Below are 11,654 nucleotides of genomic sequence, written 5' to 3'. Positions count from 1 at the left end.
GAATGTGCATTTGAGAGAGCAACCGTTTAGAAAACCTGAAGGAAGTAAAAGTCCCTTGGGCATGTTAAGCATTTGTGCATACTTAGTAAGAATCCTGTCTGCCTATGTGATGAAGAATCAGATTCTAGGCTAAAAAGCGTCCTGAAATTTTTACCTGGAACTTCTGGGGAGAAAAATATTTTTAGACTTCATGTTACATTAATTATATATCTCAGGGAGAAGGGATTTCTTTTCAAGAATAGACTTATTACAGACAGATGGATCCAGGGGTCATTCCACTTGGAGCATAATTACCATGTTCTAAAGCAGTTTGAGATCTTAATGACTTGACTCCTTCATATCCACTGGTGTCAAATTTAAAACTGACCACACGAAATGTTGGGGGCAAAAAGTAGTCCAGTAAACAAACTTATTAATAGAAATGAAATCCCACAGAGCACACAGACACACACAAGTCAGTGGGATATTAAATTCCTGTCATAAGTTAACATGGATTAAGCAAAACTTTTTATAGTGCAAGTTCTTAGTATCAAATTTTAAAGTACAGCAACATCTAATAATATGATTATTTATATTAACCATTTCTAATAGGTGGCAAATAATTCTAAAAAGATATGTTGAAGGAAAAACACTGATTCACTCAGTAAATAATTATTAGATACCTATTCCATTTCTAATTTAGGAATAAATATACCTTCTTGGAGTCTTCTTTCCACTGGCAAGTTAGACTTACACAAATTATCACGTGATGAATTCCATTAGCAGTAAGTGCCACAAAAGAGTAGTTTGTAGATCTTACAATCTGGAATAGTGCAGATTTTGTAAACTTTTATAATTACAAAACGTTTCATCAAATTTTGAATATTTTAAAAAATATATTTCAAGTTTTTCTGGATTTTTTTGTTGTACAAAGGTTATGTGGAGACAAGTAAATTTCTGAGATCACCACCATAGATTTTTAGATTTAAGTCCCCATAGATTTTAACTATTTTATGGTTATGTTAATTATCACTATTAGGTTGTCTGACCATTCATAACTTTTCCTATTCTGGACAGGCTTTTTGGTTTTTTATTCTTATTTCCCAACCATCAGTTCCAACTGATGGTTGGAATTTTTATATTCTTGTGTGGGTCACCCAACTCAATACTCTCAGATAGGATGAACAAGAAGGTTGATACCTATGCATGTGATGATGGGTGGGGAGGATGTGTGGGACATTGCTCACCATCCTCCTTGCCATCAGCATAGTGGTAGAGATTGTTGCTGGGGAAAGACGATTATCTGGGCCAGTGGCGCAGAGGTAAACTTTAGGAGGCCGAGGTGGGTGAATCACCTGAGGTCGGGAGTTCGAGAGCAGCCTGACCAACATGGAGAAACTTCGTCTCTACCAAATTCTAAATTCCAAAAATACAAAATTAGCCAGGCATAATGGGGTATGCCTGTAATCCCAGCTACTCAGGAAGCTGAGGCAGGAGAATCACTTGAACCTGGGAAGCAGAGGTTGCAGTGAGCCAAAATCGCACCATTGCACTCCAGGCTGGGCAAAAAGAGCGAAACTCCATCTCAAAAAAAAAAAAAAAAAAAAAAAAATTAAGTAAATAAATAAATAAATAAAAATGTACCAAGACTGTTGTAGATAAAGAAAGGCAGATTTATTAGAGAAGGTATGAAAATATGTCGCAAGGAAGCAATGGGCAAACCAGCAGAAGAGAAGCTGACTGCCAGGAGACAAAGGCTTGGCGGAGATTTTATTGGATGGCTTTAGGTTGCAGGGTGCTACATGCAGTACTGCTAATGCTAAGGTTTCAGGGAGCTAACTTGCATTTTTTGTATTAGCCGAGGTTCTGGTGATAGCTGGGCACAGGAAGATTGTGAGTTATTTGTGCAGGAGGGCTATATGTCCTGGACCATGAAGAAATGCACTTATAGCTTATTTGCCTTTTTTTGTTGTTGTTGTTTTTCCTTTCTCCCACCATGTCTTTTTTATTAATTGAGACTCCACAGTGATCAGTGATTTCAGGTACCAACAGTGGAGTTAGATTCTTGAGTTAAGGTTCTGGCTTTGCCACTTGGCATTTGTGTGGTCTTGAGCAAGTTCCTTGGCTTTTTTCTAAGCCCAGTTTCCTTGACTACAAAAAAGGTTAGTAACAGGATAGCTCTCTGATATGGCTTGGCTCTGTGTCCGCAGCTAAATCTCATCTAGTAGCTCCCATAATTCCCATGTGTTGTGGGAGGAACCCAGTGGGAGACGGTTGATTCATGGGAGCAGTCTTTCTGGTGCTGTTCTTGTGATAGTGAATGGGTCTACAAGATCCGATGGTTTTAAAAATGAGAGTTTCTCTGGGCATGCTCTCTTCTCTTGTCTGCCACTATGTGAGACGTGCCTTTCACTTTCTACCATGATTGTGAGGCTTGGAACTGTAAATCCAATAAACTTCTTTCTTTTGTAAATTGCCCAGTCTTGGATATGTCTTTATCAGCAGGGTGAAAACAGACTAGTCATCTTCCGACATTAAGAAAAACAACAATATTCTAAATAAAATGATGTGGGCAAAGCACTTGATGCAAAGTAAGTCCTCCATAGATTTTAACTATTTTATGGTTATGTGAATTATCACTATTAGGTTGTATGATTATTCGTAACCTTTCCTATTCTGGGCAGGCTCCTTGGCTTTTTATTCTTATTTCCCAAGTTGAATGCAGGCAGATCTCTGATTCCACACAAAATGCATTCATCTTCTAGCCTTGTATGTGTGTTGATCAGGTTGGGCATTTATTCTCCTAGAGGTCAAAAAACATAGAATTCAACCTGCAGTATGAAAACCCAAATTTGGTATGAGAAAGGAAGCTTAAATTTATCAGAGATTAATAGATGAAAGTGTAAGTTGTTTGAAAGGCAAATGTAAGAAGTTGAGAACTGTCCTTCTCTGGAGTGAACATCTGCTTAGTAGATTGACACACTTGTGAGACCAGCTAAATATTAGCTACTTTTTTTTTAGAGATAGAATCTTGCTCTGTGTGTGCCACCATGCCTGGCTAATTTTTATTTTAGAGATGAGAGTCTCACTATGTTGATTGGGCTAGTCTCAAACTCCTGACCTCGAGCCATTCTTCTGCCTCAGCCACCCAAGTAGCTGGGATTACATGCGCAAGCTACCGCACTCAGCTTAGTACTAGTTACTTCTAGGTTTACTGGGAATTTTTCTAGTGATTCTGGGAAACCTACGTATTTGTGCTTTTGTTTTTTTCAGTGTGACAGAGACAGTTACTTGCCCCAATATTTATCGATTTTTTTATTGTTTTAAGAGAACGCTGATTTTTCAATTGGATCTATAGCTGCTCAGAATAAAGACTACATTTCCCAGACTCCCTTGCAGTTGGATGTGGTCATATGACTGCGTTCTGACCCAAGAGCTGTGAAGAGAAAAGATACAGTCTTTTTGAAAGGGCAGATGTGCCCTCCTCCTTCCTTTCTTTTTTTTTTTTTTTTTTTTTTTTTTTTTGGGACGGCGTTTCGCTCTTGTTACCCAGGCTGGAGTGCAATGGCGCGATCTCGGCTCACCGCAACCTCCGCCTCCCGGGTTCAGGCAATTCTCCTGCCCCAGCCTCCTGAGTCGCTGGGATTACCGGCACGCGCCACCATGCCCAGCTAATTTTTTGTATTTTTAGTAGAGACGGGGTTTCACCATGTTGACCAGGATGGTCTCGATCTCTTGACCTCGTGATCCACCCGCCTCGGCCTCCCACAGTGCTGGGATTACAGGCTTGAGCCACCGCGCCCGGCCAAAAATAAACTTCTGTTTAAGTTATGGTCATTCAGTCTCCTTTGCTGCAATGGTATTTATATCCTAAATAACACAGGCAGAAATGAGGTTGGCAGCAAAAGTGCTCCTGCTGCCGAAATCTTCCTTGTGGCTTGAGTCCTGGAAAAATGCCGACTTATTTGTGTATGTGTGTGTTGTTTATCTCTGTGTGTAGGAATTCATTCATTTAAAATATTCAGTATTTATATTGAGTGTCAGGCACCTTACCTGCCACATGCACGTCTGTGTATATCTATATGTCAATTGTAATTCCTGTTTTTAATGAACTTACCATCTGGAATCTGAAAATCTAGAGTTTAAAAAGCACTGTATGGCCAAGTGAACAAGATAATGGATACCAGAAAATGTTAGAAAGTGTTTGGCCACCATTTTTCTTCTTAATCCTTGAGTAACCCATGAAAGTTAGAAGATGGTCTTCAGAAAGACAAAAGATGGAAGTTGATTTCATTCCATTTTCTCCACTGTATACAGAACACCCTCCACCCCAGGCTGGCATGGCACGGTTCAAGGACCTCCTTTGGTTCTGTGTCGGGTCGCCCCCTCTGTTGTCTTCCAGCTCTGCGAAGGCACCCCACACCTCCTCCCATGTGATGCCCATGATCCGGAGACCTCTGTCATCTTGCAAGCCTGGTTTTCCCTCAACTCTGTGTGAGGCAGGCAGCCAGCATCGCTGCCCCAGTTTCACGGACAGAGCAACCGAGTCATTATTCTATTGATACTGGACAAAAGTACCGAGTGAGTCATTCTAAAGTCCTAGAACCAGATCCTTTCTTGCTCCTGGCATCATTCATGGACCTGAATTCCACCAAAGGCTCAAGAGGATGCTGGTCATTGACCTGTTCAGAGAAGAAGGGGTTTGTGTGTGACTGAGTGAAAAACAAGGATTAACTCTCTCTTGACACTTGCAGGCTTGAACAAGAAAGCAGGGGGTGGGGGTACGGGGGACAGAATGTGCATGTGTAGCGTCATCATCTCATCATACTGGGATTCTCAACTTCTCTCAAAATGTTTTGAGAATTCCCTGGTACATGATTTCCTTACTACTAAGTTTTTAAATTAAAAAAATATATTATTTGCCATTGAAACAATCAATTTTCTTCATCTTATGACAGAATCATTTATGTGAATTTGGATCTGAGAGGAAACTAAATTTATTTCCATCTTTTTGCAAGAGAATCTTTGAAGTATCTGGCAGAGAAAAAAAAATGAGCTTGCTCATGTAATAAAATTAGAAACACAAGCGATTCCAAACACAAGCTGTTCATATTTAGTAGGATGATGCTTTTTATGTAGCATTTTCTGAATAGCTTTGAATTTCCTATTTTTTTTTCCTTTCCTTGTGTTTTTCTTTGTCTCACATGTCACCCTATTTATTCATTCCCTCATCGACCTTCCCAGCTAGGGAGGAGAGAGGCACAAGGTATAGCTACAGAAGTAACCATGGATTTAAAAGTAGCGACATCAATTTACAGGCAAATTACAGCTTTTGTACATTAAACTTGGTGACTTTATCCTTTGCTTCATAGCTGTGGGAGAAGGGAAAGTTTTGGAAAGCAGAAATAGGAGTTCTCACTGGGAATCCAGACGCTCTTAAGGTTGTCTTTCTTAACGAACTTTAGAAACGACCCCTGAAAGTATAGTCTTAGTTGTCTTTCTCATCACCTGCACCAGCCCTTCAGTTCCTACCTGGGGCTCTCTGAGTCAGGATCCTCAAAGATAGGTCCTAGGATTCTGCATTTTAAAAACCTTCCCAGGAGGTTCTCATATCTACTAAATGCTTGAGAGCCTCTGCTCTGAAGGGGCTTTGTGGGTGGGTCTTCAGGGACTCTGTGAAGCCCTTCAATGTATGTCTAAAATGTATGTGTCTATATTTAAGTGTATTTTTTCTGAAGTAGATTCTTAAAGGAGTCTAAGACCCCGGAAAAGGTTAAGACCCAGTACATAATGGCCAATAAATGGAGAGAAAAAAATGCCCAATTTCATGTATTAATGAAGAATGCAAGTTAAAACAAGATTATTACTTTGCATTCATAAACTTTTGAAAAAACCAATGGTGGTTGGCGAAAATAGAAAAATAAGAATTCTCATACACTGCGGAGGGTACAGGCATTTTGGGGAACAATTTGACAAGAGCTAGCAAAGTCTAAAATACATTCTCCTTACAGCCCAACAAGTCCACTTTAAGCAAATACCAACTCTTGAACATATGAGCATGGCATGTTTAAGGATATTCTTTGGGATACTGCTTATAATTAATTGTGAAAAATTGGAAACAACCTGAGTACTTACTGCAGGGGCAGAAAGAAAGTGATCCCTTTCCTCCCCATCATAAGGGTCATGGCTGACACCCTTATAAGAAAAACAAGCTAACAAGAGAAAAGCATAATACATTTATTTGATCACAGTTTTATGAGACATGAGAGCCTTCAGAATAGAGATCCAGGGAAAATGTATCCCTTTTTTTATTCTTAGGTTCAGTGAAGAATGGACAGCCACGTAGAACTGCTATTGGGGGAAACAGGAATAATCAAATGGAAATAGACTGAGTCAGGAAACCTATCAAGCTCTGTCAACTCAGCTTCTTCATGGCCTCTCATTTGGAACATTTCATTCTCCAAGGTATGGAATAGGACCCCTCTGGGATAAAGGTCTTAATTTCTTTGCGGTCAGCTCTTACACAGAAAGGCAGGGGAAGATTAGAGTCATATTTTTAGGTTTTATGACTGGCTTTGGGTGAAAGATGTTTTGGTTTCTATGACCTGCCTTGGGGAAGAGGAATTATAGTTTCTACAGCTTGCCTTAGGGGAGAATGAGGGACAAGAGACAGGAGGGCAGGAGAAGGTCAGAGAGAGACTTTGCTTCAGAGGCCTTCACTTTGGGGTATCATTTTCTTAAGTCTCAACACACAGATAGAGCAATGGGATAAATAAGATGTCATATGATCAATGTTAGATTGCTATAAAGTAATTACAAGGAATGATGTAAATCCATTTATTAATAATATTTAAAATAATAGGCCTGGGGTGGTGGCTCACACCTGTCATCCCAGCACTTTGGGAGGCTGAAGCAGGCAGATTGGTTGAACCCAGGAGTTTGAGACCAGCCTCTGCAACTTGGTGAGATCCCATCTCTATAAAAAATACAAAAATTAGCCGGTCATGGGGGTGCGTGCCTGTAGTTTAGTCGCAGCTACTCAGGAGGCTGAGATGGGACGTTCACTTGAGCCCAGGAGGTTGAGGCTGTAGTAAGCCATGATCGTGCCACTGCACTAAGCCTGGGTGTCAGAATGAGATGTTGCCTCAAAATAACAATAATAATAATAATATCAAAAATAATAATAGCTAATACTTATGTGGTGTTTACGGGCACTGTTCTAAAAGCTTTGCATATATTAACAACAAAACGGAATCTTAAAACACAATTGTGAGTGAAAAAAGCATATAATAAAATGATACAACACTATGACAATATTTATGTTTAAAAGCACAAAATAATCCATAGGTTACTGAGATACATATCGAGAGAGTAAAAGTAGAAAACATGGATTTCACAAATAGACACAAAATTCTTTCTAAGGGCAGTCTAGGGCGACATTAGCATGGATTAATAAGAGTGGGGACATTTCAGTCTCCTTCAGCTGTATCAGATATATGTTATTTGCAAAATATCTATAATTAATAAATACTTACATGGTACTCACAAAACCAGTTGGCAAGGCAAGATGTTATAAACTATGAGTGCTCACTGGCAGGGCAGGGCAAGACAGACAGAAGGGAACAGAAGAGAAGACCATGCAGCTATAGGGCTGTTAAGACAGAAAGAATTTGTGGAGCACAAGCAAGACAAACACAGATGGAAGGATTGCAGGAATCGTTCTGCCTGGGAGGTCCTGGAGATATGACCCCTAGAGGAAGAATGCCATCTTTGGGGGCACGAATGGAGAGTCAAAGATGGACACACACAAGGAAGTGGGAAGACATTGGCATTTTCTACCAGGGCATCTGGAAGTCTCTTTTGATTAAAGAATATATGGTAAGTTATTTAGTTATAAATAACAAGAGGAAGTGACCAGCTGAATTGTACTCAGTTCTGAGAAGCAAGAGGAATTATTTAGTGAAGTGTAAATTACCAAACCTTTGAAAGAAAGCCATGATGTCTTCAAAGCATTCACAATATCCAGTGAATTAAGGACTCAGTGTTGTTAGGTGTGAGCCTTAAATGTCAGGATGGGAAAATTCAAAATATGCAGTTTTGATTTAACAAAAGCAAATGTCTTCTCCCTCCCTCCAAAAAAGAAAGAAAGGGTTGGAGGAAAAATAGTTATGGCTACTCCAGGAATTCTCTTTGCAACCAGATTTCAAATTGCAAGCTCTCTCTCTCTCTCCTACTTTTTTGTCCTCTTTGCCTACAGGATTAGTTGTGACTTACAAGGATCTCCACATTTGGTCCTGGGACACTTCCAGTCCACCCTACACCCCACCCACATGGACTCCTCATCCTTCATTTCAGTGATGCCAACCTTTGCATATCCTGCTTCCTTTGCTTGGAATGACTTCTCTTTGACCCTGCTTTGCTTGGAAAGCTCAATCTTCCTTTACGAACCAGCTCAAAGGCCTTCTGTTAAGCCTTTCCTGAAAGGCTTAACTCAAAGCAGAACACAGAAACAAAAAGCACAGCCATTTACACACCCAGTTATTCACCCTACAAACACTGATCGAGGGCTACCAATGCCCTCCAGCCAAAGACCACCAGGAACACACTTATAATCAAACAAACTGGGCTTATTATTCATTGATCAAGGGAGAACATACTTTAGGGACACTATCTTAGTAACTGTGATAGAAAGAGACTACTAGAAGATTTGGACTTTGGTTGCGTGATTTGCGAAGGGCTTAATAAATTAAGAATGTGCACTAGGTTGGATACCATCAGAAATCCAGGCAATTCTATGAGTACATTTCAGGTGACAGAGTGACCTTGTTTTGGTCTGTGCATGGGCAGAATTATGTAATGACCTTGTTTGGTTTCATTTTGTCATGGTTCAGAATAAGCTTGTCTGAGGCTGGTGTTCTGTGAGATTGTCTATGTCCAATAGGGGAACAATGGCCTGTCTGTGAGTGTCAGATCAGCTTGTAATAATACTGAGGTCTACCGGTGATTATTTCTGGATGTCAGGGCCTGCTTTTTTCTTTCTCTATGCCTATAATGCCTCAGTCATTGAACTGTGATATTGTTCATACGTCTTTTACATTACCCACCATGCCTTATTATGTAGCAGACAGTGCAGTTGTGTCTCAAGATACATTCCAACCCTCTCCCACCTTGGGGCAGCCATGGGATGTGGGTGAGACTGATTCCACTCTCAGCCCTAGGATGGGCATTGCAGATTCAGTTTTATGGAAACAGACACTGAGATTGCATGCAGGAAGTTTAGTGTTTATTTACACAGGAATGGTGTAAGCAAGAGAGGGAAGGATGACGGGACAGAGGGAGAAATGGACCCAGTATGTGATTTCAACAGAGGCCTTATCTGATTCCCTTTTGGAAGCACTGGAGCTGGTCTGACCCTTCAGACATGCCTGAACTGAGGTGACCTCAGGCTTTTATACTCACTCATTGATCAGCCATTAGAGGCAGTGTCCCCTCAAGGGGGACAATATCCTTGAGTCTGGCAGCTCCTTTGGTTCAGAGCAGTACCTTGGGAGGAACTCAGCTGTGAGCCATCAGCAGTCAGTACTTTCAGAGTGGGAAAATGAGGGTTTCAGTTCTGAAGGGAACATCTGGTTGATACAGCCACTAAAATGGGAAAATATGAATATTATTTTCTTGTCTTGCTGATAATTGCACCTTCTAGAGGATAGGTTTTCAGTGCTAGTTCTGCCTGTTTTAGTCCATTCAGGCAGCTATACCGAAATACCTTAGGCTGGGTGATTCATAAACAATAGAAATGTATTGCTCACAGTTCTGGAGACTGGGAAGTCCAAAATCAAGGCACCTAGTAAGGGCCCATTCCGCATATGGCACCTTCTTGCTACAACCTCACATGGTGGAAGGGGCAGGGACACTCCCTTCAACCTCTTTTATGAGAACAGTAATCTCATTCATGAGCATGGAGCCCTCATGAATGAATCACTTCCTCAAAGACCCCCCACCTCTTAATACCATCACATTGAGTATTAGGTTCCAACACATGAATTTTGAAGGGACAGCAGCATTCAGATCACAGCTCTGTCCAACAGGAGTTACTTGGTAGGTGAAATGAAGAGCCTTGAGAGAAGGTGGCTGTTACTTATTTTAACATGCTGCCCAAGGCTAAGCCAGCTGGGTGATATTCCTTGAATACAGCAATTCTTTCAGAAGAGCTCAGGAATTTTTTTTTTGGTTATTAGTAAAAGAGAAGCTTGCTAGACACTAGCAGGAAAGTGTACAGTTCCAGCTTCTGGTTGCATCATCAGGACAAAACCAGCATACAGAAGATGGAAAAACTGAGAGAATTGTGAAGAAACGAGAATGGTCATAGCGTGCTGGAGCTGGCCTGCATCAGGCAGGGGTGACAGTGCACATCTCTTCCCAATTCTGTCTTCAGTGACTTCATGTTGTAGCTTGAAATAGGTCATGGTGGGACCTCTAGGTCAGTCTGGGCCTCTTGGTATATGGCTAGTAAGGCTCCCACTTCCTGTTCCTTTCTCTCTCCATCCCCACCCATCTTGCTCACTCTTTCTCTCCCTTTGCGTTCTCTCTAATTTATTTCTCCTCTTTTCTCTGAGGAGGAAGCAGTAGAAAGTCTGGAATGTAGTCATTGGGAACCTGGTGGACATTCTTCTCTGTGCCTGGCCTTGTGTTCTTGGCATGGATCCTTCCCGGCCCCGGGTCTGCTCTAACTTTCCTGTCATCACACACACACACACACACACTCTCTCTCTCTCTCTCTCTCTCTCTCTCTTTCTCTTTCCCTGACACATACTCACACTTCAGAACGATTATATTTATAATACCCTGGGCAGTTCCAAATGCCAGTATGAATTTTAAGAGCACATTTGTGTCTCTTGCTTGGAACAGACTGAATTTTCCACTGGCTGAGAGTTTGAAGTTCTTCCAGCCAAGAGAGCAGTGAGAGCCTCTGGGGGACCAACCATGTGTTGGAGCCCCGTCAATTTTCTGCTCTAAGGGTCGCACTCTCTCAACATTCATTGAATGACCTATGGCCACATTTGGCACAAGACACTCATGTTGTGCTTTTCAAGTAAAACCTGGTAGCGAGAAGGGCATCTGGAGTAGAGAGACCTGGTGTCAAGTGAGAATGGGTCCTACAGGGTTGATACTTAAAGGCCATCAGAAAGGCCATCTGTTTTCTGGGCCTAGAGGAAAAGAGGAGGATATTGAAACTAGTAGATCCAGATTTATATGGATTTATACCCAAAGGAATATAAATCATTCTACCATAAAGACACATGCATGTGAATGTTTGTTGCAGCACTATTCACAACATTAAAGATGTGGAACCAACCTAAATGCACATCAATGACAGATTGGATAAAGAAAATGTGGTACATATACACCACGGAATACTATGCAGCAATGAAAAAGAATGAGATCATGTCTTTGGCAGGAACATGGATGGAACTGCAGGCTATTGTCCTTAGAAAACTAATGCAGGAAGAGAAAACCAGATACCACCTGTTCTTACCTCTAGGTGGGTGCTAAATGATGAGAATTCATGGACACAAAGAGGGGAACAACAGACCCTGGGACCTATCTGAGGGTGGAGGGTCAGAGGAGGAAGAAGATCAAAAAGATAACTGTTGGGTACTAGGCTTAGAACCTGGGTG

The 11,654-nt window shown here is 41.2% G+C and overlaps 1 long non-coding RNA gene across 1 annotated transcript in view; it reads left to right on the top strand.

Annotated features, from left to right (window-relative positions):
- The first annotated feature begins 6,301 nt into the window (after nt 1-6,301).
- Nucleotides 6,302-11,654, top strand: part of LOC108317920 — a 46,666-nt gene continuing 41,313 nt past the window's right edge. The window contains exon 1 of the long non-coding RNA XR_001830946.2: nt 6,302-6,444. This is a non-coding gene — a long non-coding RNA (uncharacterized LOC108317920). The remainder of the gene's footprint in view (nt 6,445-11,654) is intronic.

The sequence above is a fragment of the Cebus imitator genome, unplaced genomic scaffold, assembly GCF_001604975.1.
Source record: "Cebus imitator isolate Cc_AM_T3 unplaced genomic scaffold, Cebus_imitator-1.0 Scaffold212, whole genome shotgun sequence".
Taxonomy (NCBI): Eukaryota; Metazoa; Chordata; class Mammalia; order Primates; family Cebidae; genus Cebus; species Cebus imitator.
The sequence above is the reverse complement of the archived record's forward strand: the minus strand, read 5'-3'. Positions and strand labels throughout refer to the sequence as shown.